The sequence below is a fragment of the Manis javanica genome, chromosome 9 (genome assembly GCF_040802235.1).
Source record: "Manis javanica isolate MJ-LG chromosome 9, MJ_LKY, whole genome shotgun sequence".
Classification (NCBI taxonomy): Eukaryota; Metazoa; Chordata; class Mammalia; order Pholidota; family Manidae; genus Manis; species Manis javanica.
Window position 1 is genome coordinate 114743877 of NC_133164.1, and position 17083 is coordinate 114760959.

Here is a 17083-nt window from a genome sequence, read left to right on the forward strand (position 1 = left end):
ACTGTCTAATAGTTAACATGGAACAATTTTTTTCTTCATGGTATGCCGTAGGAAGATGTGCCTTAAGATTGATGATGCCATGGATTCAATGAGATATAGCATAATAATATATACTTCTTAAAATAACTCACAAGGAGATATGCAAAAAAGGGGAGATATGGCAAAATATTGACAGAAAGAATAATTCATTATTTTTATTAAAAACAGAATTACCTTCATCTATCATGAAGTAATTAGTATGATTATTATTTAAAAAAAATAAAGGCAGCACAAAAAGGCTTAGTTTGGTCTTATTTTATAAGTTAGTGTTTGAATATATCTGAAATTTGAGTACCTGTATTTGAATATATCTGAAATTTGAATATATTTAAATATAAACTGAAAATAGCCTTTTATCATCTTTGAATTATTTTTGGCACATAGCAGAAGAGAATCCTATCTGGAGAAAAATATAAATCTTATAAATGTCATTTTATGTAAGTGTGTTAAATATTTTATTCTGTTTTTTAATAAGCTGACAACAGATACAGGTAATATTAACAAAAGAAGATTTTAATAAATCTTCCTGTCATCAGGTTAAGCCCCACAAAGCTCTGACAGAAAATATCTCCATGATTTTCATCCTTTTTATGACCCTTCTGGGGCAATAAGATGCTTGTTTCTAAGCAGCAGTGTTAAACAGAATAAGAATAATTATCATTGACACATATAATGTAATTACCAATAATGTATTGGGTTCAAAGGAAAAGGAGCATTTTAATCTTCCCATGACGTGATTGATGTACGTAGCTCCTGTTAGTGTTTATGGCAAATATTCCCATGATCTCTGTGTCAGCAGAAGAGAACTATACTCTAAAGAATCCTCATCAGAAATTCAAGCTGTTTTACTTAGCAGAAAGAAGACTAAGGCTCCCTAAGAAAGATCTGTTTTTTAAACGAAAAGTGACGTCTACTCCACCGAGCATAACCAAAGACTCCCTGTCCTTTCAAACATGTCCTGTTTACTGTTTCCCCTACAGAGGATCTGATTCCTCTCAGGCTTCTTGTTACATGAAGAAACTTTTCCCTGATGAAGTAAATCATTTAAGCTCTGAGAATTATTGCCAGCAAATGTGCTTGCTGAAGATTCCACAAAAATGGAAATCTCTATGTATAAATCTGGAGATACAGATAGAGGATTATCTCTCGATCAAAGAAAATAGTCTCTTTCCCCCTCCATGTTTGTTTTCTGCTTGAAATGAAAGAATAATCGTCTCTCCAATATTCAGGTAGAGACGTGAACACACATGAACTAGCATAAAAATGTAGTTTTCTTGATATCTTCCTTGACATAATCTTCATACAATCAAAATTTCACTCGTTTTCTATCTTAAGAGCTATAAAACATCAATAATTTTCTAAGCCATATCCAAAGTGATTTAATGACTAACTCAAGCAAATATTTAAAATAAAACAGCTGAATTCATTTCAACTATTTGCTGTAGTTTGAATAATCTTCAAATATAAAAACCACACCAAAAAAATACCCCTTCCTTTTTTGAGATCCTTCAGGAAACATTTTATGAATACATTACTATTATTTGTAATGAACATGTTTGCTTATAAATAAAGCAATGCTTCTATAGTATCCCCAAGATTGGTGAAGTAAATTGTGGCATATTTAAGCAACAAAATACTGAAGAACCATTATAAAAGAACATTCAATATCTTGGGAAAACATCTACGCCCTTTATTAAAGATGACAAGAACAGTACAGATTAATATGTAAAACAGGGTTTTAAATGCATAGCATTAAGTATACATATGTATATAATATTTCCATCTTTGGGAAAGAGGGGGAAATTTGAAATACAGAAAATGAAAAGCACCCATGGTGGCATGGTGGGATTTCAGGTGATTTCTGTTTGTGTCTGCATGCTTTTTTGTATTGTACAAACCTTGACAATCTATAGAAACTGCTATTGTAATCATCAAAAGAATGCTTTAAAACAATCTAGTAAAGGTGAAGTATACACTCTGTGCCATATTATTTGCATGTGTAATATAATTGATTAGTATAAATTTTGTCAGATGTAGTACAAAACTGAACAAGATATATAGTAATTGCTACCCAAACGATCATGTTTCAATCAACACCCCTCAAATAATGTCACATTATTGTATGATATATAATGTATTTTGAATATATAATGCAAATATTTTTGAATTCAGAATTTTCCAGTTAGTATTAGATAACATAATTATCTTACATAACATTAAATATAAGAACCCCTAAATATTTTGGCAGATATATAAACATAACCCTTCAAACTTTTTCAAATAAGCTATGCTGCTCACCTGTTTTTTAAGCAGTAGAAATGGAAGGACAGAGATTAACTGATTTTTTCCAAGATTAGATAGTCAATTTTTACTTGCAAGGATATCTTGTTTTCCTTATATTTGAGAGATGCTTCAAGCTGATTAGTGAAACTACAACATAAATTTAACAGCTTCTGTCAGAAAGCTTGCTGAATGCTATTTTTAATGACTTAAGCTATGGGTCTTTATTAACTTGCCAGTCAATTCTGAGAGCTTGGTACTAAAGTAGACATAAAAATGCAATGATCAAAAGATACTTTTTGACCTTGGGTTGGCCAGAAGATTTTCTTATTTAAAATATGGAATGTTATACTTTTCCAATAATTTGTTAAACATTTCTTTGGGAGACATGAAAATAGAAAAATATAAACTTACGCTTGCAGTGTCTACCAACACCAGTGGCAAATCTCACCTAAGAAAAAAAGAAAGATTGAGTATTGTGAGGGGAAAGTTATATCTCAATGTAATTACATGGTATCAAAAAGAAATGTGAAGCCATAGAAGTTTTAAATGACTTTAATAATGCTATCTGAACAACAACATGTGGCTAAAATCTGGAATTTTTTCAAAGCGACAACTGTGATTCTGGATCATGCGAAGTTATGATGAGAAGGAAAACATTACACAAAGCCAGAGTTACTACTCAGAATGTGGGGACGAGACAGAGTTATACAGGAAACGTTTTCAGAAAACTGTGGGGCGGTATAGCTAAAAGACCTTCAGATGCATTTTTAGATGTAACATGACATTGTAGAAAAAATACTGGACCAGAAATTGGAAGATGGAATCTTTCAGCTACTAATTACATAGATAGATTTACAATGTCTTTGGACCTGATTTTTTTTGCTTACCTGTGAAATAGGGTTTAGAAAAATTATTTCCCATTCAAAACTAATGTAGTTGTATGAAATATTGTCCCTTGCTTGTCTGCATAGAACTGGGAAGTATTTTTGCCTATACTAATAATTCTATTTGGGATACATTTTAGATTTTCTTCCCTTAAAGATCCATTGTGACATATAATGTATGGTAAAATTGATCTTCAGTATGATGCAAAAACATAGGATAAAAGGATTTCCCACTCTTAGTGCTGTCTGGGACAGGGGAAGACCCTTCAGTGAACCTGCAAGTTTGTTACAAGACAGAGGCAGCATCATATTACTTGATGAAAAAAATTATTCTTTTGTGCCCCAAGTTCAAAAGGCCAGGAAATTATTGAATAATTAAACTAGGAAGAGGGCACAGTTGTAATATATGTAGTAATGGGAGATAACATTTTTTCATAAAAGAAAATATCCATTAATTTTATCAAAACCAATGTGAGTTATATTCATTTCAGGTTTCATTTCATGTGTTGCCTTTTATAAACCACACAATATACTAGGCTTTGGAGATAGAACCATGATTTTATAGCCAAATAGAGAAGGAGAGGTCCAGTGATACAAAGTATGTTGACAGTGTGCATTTATCTCTTCTATCAGAGCACCTCTAAAATAGGAAAGAAAATGGGATTGAAAGCAATAGTGCTTGACAAATTTGCACAGGTTTTACAGGTAGAATTCAGATAGAGGAGAGGCCACTAACTGCATATGGAAAATACACTGTAAGCAGCCGCAGAGGGACACCCTAGTGAGAATCAGCAACATTCCAGATGCAGGACCCCAGACATAGTGCAGGACAAAGAGGTGCTCCAAGAGAGAAACAGGAAGACTTGGGGAGAGCCCACATGTTAGCTAGCCAAGCCCTTGTATGCCCTGAACATGGTGAAATCCTGGGAAAAATACTGCACACACACATACAAACAAACCACAAAGGGTGAAGTCTTATCCTTTGACTCCCCAAAGAAAAGACTTCCTTGTACTGGCAACACACCTTTGATCAACTTAATGTAAAAGTGACCATTCTACAAGGCTGATTTCCATACAGGGTTTCAGTCAGCTTTTTAGGAGTCTTGTGATGATACATGCATACATAACCAAAAATCAGCAGATTTTTTAAAGAAGCTTCTATACTGAAGAGAGAATCAAGTCCAAACAAACAAACAATAAAAACGACCATCCATGCAAGGTTTGTGGGGGAAAAAAAAGATAGTTCAGGGAGCAGATCAAAACCTTTGAAAATATTTAATTACTAACTTCAGGTAAGCAAAGATATCAGATCCCTGAAATTAGGGTAATAAGAAACCAAAGAGAACAAAAAGAGAACTACTAGACATTTTAAAGAATCAAAATATAAAAAAAGAATTCAACAAGAGATTTAAAATGCTGGAAAGGTAGAACTCAGGGAGATATATGGGGGTAATAATCAACAGACAAATCCTCAACTATAAGAAAAGAAATTCAGGAGATGCGATTTGAATTTCATAAACAAAGAAATACCAGGATGGGTATATGATTTAGAAAAACCAAAGCAGTTGAATATGCTGCCTCTGGTTGTCAGACTTGGGGATGCAGAAAAATGAAGAAGGAAACTACTATTTTTTATATGACATATTTCGTGCCTTGGGAATATACTTGCATTATGCAATGAAAGTGAACTTTCATTAAAATAAGCAAGTTTTCAAAAATGTATTAATATACTTTGCATAAATTGATGATTCAAGAATTGTAGGACATACACTGGGAAAAAAAAGAAGGCATTCTAAAGATCTGGAAATTTCTATAGTGGTGAAAGAAAAATTATTGCAAATATTGAAAAAGAGACAGTGACAGTAGAGTTTACATTGTGGTCCCTGTAGTTCTCTTACATGGAAGCACACACTTTGACATGCACATCTTAGTCTGACGGCACGCCTTTGGCTCAGCGTCCTTCACCAGATCTTTATTCCGGCCTCCACCCAAACTTTAATAGTAAAGTTGCTCAAATTTTAGTGCTATACTCTGTTCTGTTTTTATTCCAATCCGTCTGCTGAAGGGTCCTCATCCACACTCAGAGCATGAACAATAGCTATGAAGCCAACTGACAAAATGAGAACTCCAGTTCAGGCCCTCCTCTAAGTTCTCTACTTTTGCAAACAACTGTCCATTTGGCATTGCTATTTGCATGCCTCCAAGGTACATCAGAGTCAGCACGTCAAAGCATGCAGCCTCCCACCACACCTTCCTCAAATGTTTCAGTTCTTAGTGGATGGCATCTCCAACTGCGCTGTACCCACACTCTTTGCCAAGTCACTCACCCTTTCTCCCTGTTGTCAGTCTATCACCAAGAGCTGTTGATTTTCACTTTGAATGTCTCTTCAATGGTTCTATTTCCCCTATATATGTTACCCCTACTACCTTATTTCCAGCATGTGAAAGCACCACAGACTTCTCATCAGGAACCATTCAAATAAGAAGACATAGCTAATGTGTTTAAAGAAATAACCTGCCAACTTAGAAATTGAAAGGCAAATAACAACAAAAATTAATGTAAGAATATCGAATCAAGGGTAATGGGAAAGGAAAGGGACTCAATCAACCATCTGGGAGCAGAGAGAAGTGAGCAGGCCTCAGACCACCATCGAGGAAGCACACCAAATTTTACACCAAGTATGAAGCAATTCCACATTTCAGAAGCATTTCTTATGTATCTCTTTCAAACTGTTTGCAAGACCTTCGGCCATGGGTGTCCTCAAGCTAACCTTCCATGTTCTTAAAATATTCTTTGATGATGATGATGATAGAAAATAGAGTAGAATAACACTTTCTGAAACGTTAAGATATATTTCTCATTTAGCTCATGACTCTATGTGTAGAAGGATATTAGCTTTTAAAAGTAAATTGTGTCATTCCTCAAACGCATGTTTTAAGGTGAGAGACTTTCTCTGCAATACAGATAGGGCTCCCCACTGAACTGCCAGAGTATCTCATTTTCGTGGAGACATCTTTGTCTTCAAAGAAGAAATTTCCTCATAGCCCCATCTGTATACTCTCAACTAGCTCTACTTGTCGGAAATTAAAATACGGAAGAACAGAAGAACAGAAATTCTTGGAAAGCGTGTCACTTCCTCTGACTGTCTTCTCTGGCATGTCATCTACTCCAGAAATGAGGAGCAGAATTCACAGGAGCAGCAGGATGAAAAGACAGCTCAAAGGAGGGGAAAAAAATCAATGAGAAAAAAAATCAATGTGAAAGTTGTAAAAGCTATACCAATTAGCTCTCTAATATATGGCCTTTTGAAGTGCCAAAGAGCATTTTTAAGTGCTAGTTTTTATTTTTATTCGAATAGACTCACAGCTAATGGTACGGAAGCAATCACGCGAAACCAAAACGACTAAACTGAAGAGAGCTTCAGAACCTAAAGGAGTATTTATAGTCCCTCAGATTCACACCCAGTCTTTCTTGGTTCTTGTGGGCCACCTTTCAATGTATGTGGTCGTATGACTCTCAGAGTGTTTTAACTTCTTGAATAGGGCAAGAGACCAAAAGAGATACTGTGATTTATACCTTTTCCTGAAATTTTGGAATGCATTCAGAGTCTCTTACTCAAACACATTATTGTTAAACAGTTTAAAAGAATATTTTGGGTCATAGAAATAATAAGAATGAACACTTTAGTATTTTTTAAAATTCCCATTTGGGTTCTCTGATTTCTGATGAAGAGTATAATGAACCCACTGAAGGAGATAGCATTCCTAATTCACTGCAAACCATTTATTCCTCCAATTAAAGCCTTACAAAGATAAGAAAGGTGAAAAAATTGAACATGGGGTAATAAATCAGGCTCAGTTGTTAAGTAATGACATTTATTTATATAGCCCTTGCCATATCCCAACTCTGTTCTTAATGTTTCTTACCTTATCAATTCCTCTAATCCTTACAGCTACTCAGTGAGACAGAAGCCATCATTATCATCCCTATTTACAGATGAGCAATTGGAGTCACAGGGAGAGTAAATCATTTTCCCAGAGACACATGAGTAAGTGGTATAGTAATGTTTCACCCCAGGCTGTTTATTTGTATGCTCTTAAATACTCAATGCCTTTTCAATAAAATATCTTTTAATTGCCAAAAGTCATAGGCCTTTACTTAGGGTAAAATCATTAAAGAGTCATGCTAACAATAACTGGCTCAAAGGCCTATGGGTTCTAAATCACTAAAGTGGAAATATAAGAAATGATCAAAATAAAAAAATCCTTTTTGTACTACTTAGTTCTGTATCACCAAAGTGACAAGCAGAGAGCAGGCATTAAATAACTATCCGTGGAAGAACTAATTTACTAGGGCAGTCCTGCTAACCTGTTGTAAATACAATAAAGGGTGTCTTGTTCTTCTCCAGTTTTCTATCACTGTGTCTAAGACTTAGTAGCAGTGCAGCTTACCTAGAGAGAAACATGCTTACAGGTACCACAGGAACCATTCAAATAAGGAGACAGTGGCGTGAAATAGCTCATGTGTTTAAAGAAAAAACCTGCCAACTTAGAAATCTATATCCAGTGAAATATTTCTTCAAAACTGAAAGGCAAAAACACCTTCTCAGGCAAATACTGAGGGAAAAACAGAAACAAAATCAGTGGAAGTTCAGCAATAGCACATCTGTCATGTAAATGTTTAATATAAGTTCGTCAGGCAGATGATAGGTCAGAAACTCTAATCTACATAAAGAAAAGATGAGTTATCAGTGAAGGGGTCAACAAAGGAAAAATAAAACACTTTATTTTTCTTATTCTAAATTGATCCAAAAGTAATTTTGGATTACTGTTTATCTTTAGTATATAAAAAGTAGTATGCGGTAATATAAATATAGTAATAAGCTGTTTATAGGAATAATGATAATATATTGGATGATTGTATTGTATGGGTAATTGGAAAAGATTGCAGCAAATACAAAAGAAGGTATGGGAGGAAGAATGGGAGAATTGGGTATTTTATTTTAAGGTACATGGAAGTGAAATATTCTAGTGTCATTGGGAAGTAGGCTTAGATTAGTTAAAAACTGCGTACTGCAAACTGTAAGGAAACTAAATTTTTTAAAAGTATTTTCAAAATTTCAAAAAAATTTTCAAATGCTAGGTGTTGATAAAATGAGAACAAACAACTGCTCATTTAAAACCATAAAATTGAGAAGAAGAGTGGGGACGGGGTAGGGAAACAAATATAAATGCAATGATAGAAATGGTTACAAATAGGGTAGTTATTAACCTGTGTTAATAATCACTTGTGAGTTACACAGCATACCTATAAAAAGAAAGACGGTGAGAGTGTATAAATAATAACCAATCCTATGCTGTACACAAAAACTCATTTTAAAAGAAATAGATATGTTAAAATGTTTTTAAGTGGAGAAAGTTGTACCATGCTAACATTAATCAAAATGGAGTAGCTTTACTATTTTCAGGTCTGAAGACTTCAGAACAAGGAAATTACCATTTATGTATATGACAAGACAGTTTCAAAATATATGACACCAAAACTTATAGAACTGAAAGAAAAAATAGACAAAAATAGTTGAATTTCAACATCCTTTTCTTAATTCTAATATAAAAATAGTGGAGGCAGAAAATCACGAAGGTATGAAAATGGCCTGAATGACACCATCAATCAAATTTATTTAATTGATATTTATATAATATTCTACTCAACAGAAGAATATAGATTTTCTAAAGCTCACATGGAACATTCATGAAGACAGATTCTTAGCCATAAAATACACCTTGACAAATGTAAAACAATATAAATCATACCATGTATGTTCTCAAACTACAGTGAAATTAAACTAGGAATCAATAGCAGAAATATAGTTGGAAAACCTCCAAATATTAGAAAATTAAACAAAATCCTTCTAAGTGACACATGGGTCAATGAGAAAGTCTCAAGAGAGATAAAATAAAAAAATATTGTGAACTAAATGAAAATGAAAATAAAAAATAAAAATATATGGAATCCAGTGAAAGTAATACTTGGAGGGAAATTCATAGCTTTAAATGCATACATTAGAAAAGAATGACCCAAAATCAATAACTAAAAAGACAATGGCTAAAGAAAACTGGAGGAAGAAAAACAATTTAAGTGTAAATCAAGTAACAGAAAAGAAATAATAAATTAGAGCAAAAATCAATAAAATTGAAACCAGGAAATCAATTGAGATATTTTTTAAGGCTGGTTCTTTGAAAAGATAAATAAAATTGGTAAAGCTATAGTCAGAGAAACCCAGAAAAAGGAAAATTTAGAATTTAACAATATCAGAAGTGAAGGAGGGTCCTCACTACTAGTTCCATGAACATTAAAAGGATAATGAAGGAATACTACACACAGCTCTATGACCACAAATTTGATAACCTACATAAACTAGAACAATTCCTTGAAAAACATAAAGTATCAAAACTCACACAAGAAGAAATAAGTAATCTGTATAGCTCTGTATCTCTTAAAGAAATTGAATCAATTATTAATAAACTTTCAAAAAATAAAAAATGAACACCAGGCCCTGATAGCTTCACTTCTGCTACATATTTAAGGAAGAAATTTTATACTATAAATCTCTTTCAGAAAAATGGAAGGAACACTTACTCATTTGGCAAGGCCGGCATTATCCCTATCCCAAAGCTAGACAAAGAATTTACAAGGAGAGAAACCTACAGACCATCAGCTCTCATAAGCACTGGTGTAAAAATCCTGAACAAAATATTAGCAAAATGAATTCCAGCAATACATTTAAAAAATTATACATCACAATCAAGTGGGATTTATTCCAGGTATGCATGATTGGCTCAACATTCAAAAAACATTGTCATCCACCATATCTACAGGATAATAAAGAACTATCTTTTTCATTAATTATATTAATTGATACCAAAAAAGAATTTGACAGAATACAACACATTCATAAGAAAAGCTTCCATGAAATTAAGCACAGAGGGGAGTTCCCCCAATTGGATGAAGAACATCTACAAAATAGCTACAGCTAACATTACTTTTAATGGAGAGAAATTGGATGGTTTCCCCTTATGAACAGAAACAAGGCAAAGATATTATCTTTCCATTTCTATTTAACATTTTACTGAAGTCTTATTCTAGAGTAATAAGACAAGAAAAAGGGGTAAAAGATATATACATTTGAAAGGAAGACATATTATTAATGTTTTACTTGCAGATGAGATAATTGCCTATGTAGGAAACCCAGATAATATACAAAAAATACAAAACTCCTATTACTAAAAAGTAACAATAGCAAGGTTGCAGGATAAAAGGTCAATCCTGAGTACTAGCAATGAACAATTGGATTTGCAACAGAAAGTATCATTGACAATAGTACCAAATAAAAAAGAAAAGATAAGAAACAGAAATTTAATAAAATATATACAGGGTCTTTATGTAAAAATCCTTAAAACATTGAAGAAAGAAATCAAAGACCTAAATAAATGCAGAGTTATTTCATTCTTATGCCTTGGAATTTATTGTTATAGTGTTAATATTTTTTACTAATTTTATGTATAGATTCAATATAATATCAAATAAAATAGCAATAAACTATTTGTACTTATTCTAAAGTTTACATAAAAAAGGTAAACAATATAGAATATTCAACACAACACTGAGGAATAACAGCAAAGTCAGCAAACTCACCCTAAATGGTAGACTTATTTATAACTTAAAATTCCCAAGTGTTGTATTGATGAAAGACATGACCAGAGAAAAAGAATAAGTCCATATGGTAATGGTTAGTTAGAGACATCAGTTTGAACTCATATTTAGCATAATATAAATAAAAGTGGTGACATATAGAAATATTTATAGATATGTGTGTATTACAGTTAGTATATACATCTATATTTCTTGATCTATCTGCATGGAGCCTAGAATAAATGATCACTCAATAGCAATGAGCACACCTAATACTCTAATCTTGGTTTCTACTACCATTATCAAGTAAAGAAACCTGGGCTTCTTGGAGAAATGCCTGGTTTGAGGACTTGGGCAGAACATACACAAGGTGAGCCTGGAGTATCTTGTAGCGCAAGAAAGTGACAGGAACATGTCAGAGACCCAGAAACCAAGTGAAAGAAAAGAGCTCCCCCAGTGGCCAAAGCTGGAACAATTTGAGCAGTAAGATAAAGCAATATTGGATTATAAACCAAATATATATATTTTGTATATTGGTGTGTGTGTGGGGTGTATATATATATATATATATATACATATATATATATATATATATATCAAAAAACAATATATAATTCCATGAATAGTGTTGTATTTTGTGCATACAAATTCCAAATAAATTGTGTACACACTTCACTCTCAAGGTGGTAGAGCATGGCTTCCCATTCCTTAAGTGTGGACTATGTATACTGACTTCCTAAGAGTATAATCAGAAAAGATGGATAAAAAATAACTTACAGTGAATAAATCTGACAAGTTCTACTTCACATCATTAGTGTTAACAGTGATGAGGCATGCTGATAGTACAGACCTTTGATATGATGTAGTGAGGAGGGCATATTAACTCTGTGGTCTTCCTCTCACAAATTCACAACCAAGCTAATCAGGAGAAAAACATCAGGCCAATCCAAGTTGAAAGAGATTCTACAGTATTTGTTAAAATTGTGTAGGGCATCAAAACCAAGAAATTTCTAAGAAAATGTCCACAGTGAAAAGCAACTTAAGGAAACATAATGAATAAGTATAAGTATAAATAAGGTGGTATCTTGGATGACACCCTGACAAAAACTAAAATAATTGAAATAAAGTATTAACTTTAGTTAATGATAATACAGTAGTATTGGCTCATTAGTTGTCACAAATGTGCCATTCTATTATAAGCTTTTAACAATAGGAGAAACAGGGAATATATGGGAGCTCTTTGTACTATTTCTACAATTTTTCTCTAAATTTAAAGCTATTCTAAAATATTATTTAAATTATTATTATTATCTCAGAAATAACTACCAAGAAAAGTATGTAATAAGTATAGGCATACAATAACATTTATGACACCTTTGGCTTTTAATTACTTTATTTGCTTAAATAGTACTGTTCAATAATGTAATAGTTGAGACCACTAAAAATTATTACTATTTTTTTTTTTGGAGAGGGCATCTCTCATATTTATTGATCAAATGGTTGTTAACAACAATAAAATTCTGTATAGGGGACTCAATGCTCAATGCACAATCATTAATCCATCATAAGCCTAATTCCTGTCAGTCTCCAATTTTCTGAAGCATAACAAACAAGTTCTTACATGGTGAACAAATTCTTACATAGTGAATAAGTTCTTACATGGTGAACAGTACAAGGGCAGTCATCACAGGAACTTTCGGTTTTGATCATGCATTATGAACTATAAACAATCAGGTCAAATATGAATATTCATTTGACTTTTATACTTGATTTATTTGTGAATCCCACATTTCTCTCTTATTATTATTATTATTATTATTATTATTATTATTATTATTTTTAATAAAATGCTGAAGTGGTAGGTAGATGCAAGATAAAGGTAGAAAACATAGTTTAGTGTTGTAAGAGAGCAAATGTAGATGATCAGGTGTGTGTCTGTAGACTAAGTGTTAATCCAAGCTAGACAAGGGCAATAAAATATCCACGGATGCAGAAGATTTCTCTCAAAACAGGGGGGGGGTGAGGTTCTAGGCCTCACCTCTGTTGATCCCCAATTTCTCACCTGATGGCCCCCCTGTGACTGTGCCTGTCTTAGGTTGTTCTCCCTTGAGGAATCTTACCCATCTCTGGCTAACCAGACATCTTCTGGCGCCATACAGGGAAATGTAAAGTTGGTAAGTGAGAGAGAAGCAGTATTGTTTGAAAAGGTTAGCTTTTTACTTCCTTGCAGATTTATGCCCTGTGGCTTCTATGCCCAGCATTTGTCTTGAGGTATCTTTACCACTTGGAAGAATTATGATACTTGGTAAATTCTATATGAGGCATGAATTCTATTTAAGGGTAGTAATTAGGAAGGAAGAAGAAAAGCTATAGAAGTAGCAGATGGAAGAAAACATGGGAGAATTGATTATTTCTTTGACATATCTTCTTGTAGAGTAACTTAAGCATGTATAGGTTTTAAACTACTAATTAAATTGCACACACACATTAACATAATAGGAATACAGTTACATAACCAAAGCAGACCTATAATTACCAGCCATCTCCAGTGAAACCAAGAAAACCAGTTAGGTACCCTAGGCATTTGTGAAAATTCATCTATGATATGATGGATATTGTCCAACTGAACTTGAACAGTCTGAGAGAAATCAGAAAAATTAAAACAATCCATTTCTGGGAACTGTTTACATCCCATATGTTCTTTTAACAGTAGATAGTCTATAGTTGTAAGATTTTGGAGCACTACAACTTGCACTTCTAATTCTTGGTTGAGTTCCAACAGTATAGATCCAGTCAATTTTATTGTTTTACTGTATGCACAGGCCAGCTTAGATATCTCCTTCTTCATTCCCTTGGCAAGTTCAGGAACCAGTGGGATGAATGCAGCTACAAAACTGTAGCAGCACCTGGAACTTTGTTGAGGTTTTTTTGATGATCATCTTCTGGTATGAGTCTTCCAGAGAGTGCTGATGTTGGACAATCTTCTTCATATCATATCTTAGTTCATTTTCTGGGTAGCCAAATTAGGCTTTGATCCTCTGTATAAACACAAACAGACCCTTTGTCCACACTTTGATATGCCCATTATACAATTGTGTAGAACTCATTGGTAGTCACCACACAGGAACTGCTTTTTTTTTTTTGTTATCATTAATCTACACTTACATGAAGAACACTATGTCTACTAGGCTCTCCCCTATACCAGGTCCCCCCCACAAACCCCCTACAGTCACCGTCCATCAGCATAGCAAAATGCTGCAGAATCACCACTTGTCCTCTCTGTGCTGTACAGCCCTCCCCTTTCTCCCACCCCCCCCATTACGCATGCTAATCTTAATACCCCCCTTCTTCTCCCCACCCCTTATCCCTCCCTAAACACCCATCCTCCCCAGTCCCTTTCCCTTTGGTACCCATTAGTCCATTCTTGGGTTCTGTGATTCCGCTGCTGTTTTGTTCCTTCAGTTTTTCCTTTGTTCTTATACTCCACAGATGAGTGAAATCATTTGGTATTTCTCTTTCTCCGCTTGGCTTATTTCACTGAGCATAATACCCTCCAGCTCCATTCATGTTGTTGCAAATGGTAGGATTTGCCCTCTTCTTATGGCTGAGTAGTATTCCATTGTGTATATGTACCACATCTTCTTTATCCATTCATCTACCAATGGACATTTAGGTTGCTTGCAATTCTTGGCTATTGTAAATAGTGCTGCGATAAACATAGGGGTGCATTTGTCTTTTTCAAACTTGATTGCTGCATTCTTAGGGTAAATTCCTAGGAGTGGAATTCCTGGGTCAAATGGTAAGTCTGTTTTGAACATATTGATGAACCTCCATACTGATTTCCACAATGGTTGAACTAATTTACATTCCCACCAGCAGTGTAGGAGGGTTCCCCTTTCTCCACAGCCTAGCCAACATTTGTTGTTGTTTGTCTTTTGGATGGTAGCCATCCTTATTGGTGTGAGGTGATACCTCTTTGTAGTTTTAATTTGCATTTCTCTGATAATTAGCAATGTGGAGCATCTTTTCATGTGTCTGTTGGACATCTGTATTTCTTTTTTGGAGAACTGTCTGTTCGGTTCCTCTGCCCATTTTTTAATTGGATTATTTGCTTTTTGTTTGTTGAGGTGTGTGAGCTCTTTATATATTTTGGACATCAAGCCTTGTCGGATCTGTCATTTACAAATTTAGTCTCCCATAATGTAGGGTTCCTTTTTGTTCTATTGATGGTGTCTTTTGCTGTACAGAAGCTTTTCAGCTTAATATAGTCCCACTTGTTCATTTTTGCTGTTGTTTTCCTTGCCCGGGGAGATATGTTTAAGAAGAGGTCACTCATGTTTATGTCTAAGAGGTTTTTGCCTATGTTTTTTTCCAAGAGTTTAATGGTTTCATGACTTACATTCAGGTCTTTGATCCCTTTTGAATTTACTTTTCTGTATTGGGTTAGACAATGGTCCAGTTTCATTCTCAAACATGTAGCTGTCCAGTTTTGCTAGCACCCTCTGTTGAAGAGACTGTCATTTCACCATTGTATGTCCATGGCTCCTTTATCAAATATTAATTGACCATATATGTTTGGGTTAATGTCTGGAGTCTCTAGTCTGTTCCACTGGTCTGTGGCTCTGTTTTTGTGCCAGTACCAAATTGTCTTGATTACTATGGCTTTATAGTAGAGCTTGAAGTTGGGGAGTGAGATCCCCCGTACTTTATTCATTTTTCTCAGGATTGCTTTGGCTATTCGGGGTCTTTGGTGTCTCCTTATGCATTTTTGAATTATTTGTTCCAGTTCAGTGAAGAATGTTGCTGGTAATTTGATAGGGATTGCATCGAATCTGTATATTGTTTTGGGCAGGATGGCCATTTTGATGATATTAATTCTTCCTAGCCATGGGCATGGGATGAATTTCTATTTGTTAGTGTCCCCTTTAATTTCTCTTAAGAGTGACTTGTAGTTTTCAGAGTATAAGTCTTTCACTTCTTTGGTTAGGTTTATTCCTAGGTATTTTATTCTTTTTGATGCAATTGTGAATGGAATTGTTTTCCTGATTTCTCTTTCTATTGGTTCATTGTTAGTGTATAGGAATGCTACAATTTCTGTGTGTTAATTTTGTATCCTGCAACTTTGCTGTATTCCGATATCAGTTCTAGTAGTTCTAGTATCATGTCATCTGCAAATAGTTACAGTTTAACTTCTTTACCAATCTGGATTCCTTGTATTTCTTTGTTTTGTCTGATTGCCATGGCTAGGACCTCCAGTACTATGTTAAATAACAGTGGGGAGAGTGGGCATCCCTGTCTAGTTCCCGATCTCAGAGGAAAAGCTTTCAGCTTCTCGCTGTTCAGTATAATGTTGGCTGTGGGTTTATGATATATGGCCTTTATTACGTTGAGGTACTTGCCCTCTATTCCCATTTTGCTGAGAGTTTTTATCATGAATGGATGTTGAATTTTGTTGAATGCTTTTTCATCATCTAAGGAGATGATCATGTGGTTTTTGTCTTTCTTTTTGTTGATGTGGTGGATGATGTTGATGGATTTTCGAATGTTGTACCATCCTTGCATCCCTGGGATGAATGCCACTTGGTCATGGTGTAGGATCCTTTTGGTATGTGTTTGAATTTGGTTTGCTAATATTTTATTGAGTATTTTTGCATCTACATTCATTAGGGATATTGGTCTGTAATTTTCTTTTTTTGGTGGGTTCTTTGCCTGGTTTTGGTATTAGGGTGATGTTGGCTTCATAGAATGAGTTTGGGAGTATTCCCTCTTCTTCTATTTTTTGGAATACTTTAAGGAGAATGGGTATTATGTCTTCCCTGTATGTCTGATAAAATTCCGAGGTAAATCCATCTGGCCCGGGGGTTTTGTTCTTTGGTAGTTTTTTGATTACCACTTCAATTTGATTGCTGGTAATTGCTCGATTTAGATTTTCTGTTTCGTTCTGGGTCAGTCTTGGAATGTTGTATTTTTCTCGGAAGTTGTCCATTTCTCCTAGGTTTCCCAGCTTGTTAGCATATAGGTTTTCATAGTACTCTCTAATAATTCTTTGTATTTCTGTGGGGTCCGTCGTGATTTTTCCTTTCTCGTTTCTGATTCTGTTGATTTGTGTTGACTCTCTTTTCCTCTTAATAAGTCTGGCTAGAGGCTTATCTATTTTGTTTATTTTCTCGAAGAACCAGCTCTT

The 17083-nt window shown here is 34.3% G+C and overlaps 1 long non-coding RNA gene across 1 annotated transcript in view; it reads right to left on the reverse strand.

The window, feature by feature from the left end:
* The window catches only part of LOC140843555 (uncharacterized), a 257008-nt gene that overhangs the window by 228690 nt on the left and 11235 nt on the right, over nucleotides 1-17083 (reverse strand). Inside the window, exon 2 of the long non-coding RNA XR_012121404.1 lies at nucleotides 2734-2770. This is a non-coding gene — a long non-coding RNA (uncharacterized lncRNA). The remainder of the gene's footprint in view (nucleotides 1-2733; nucleotides 2771-17083) is intronic.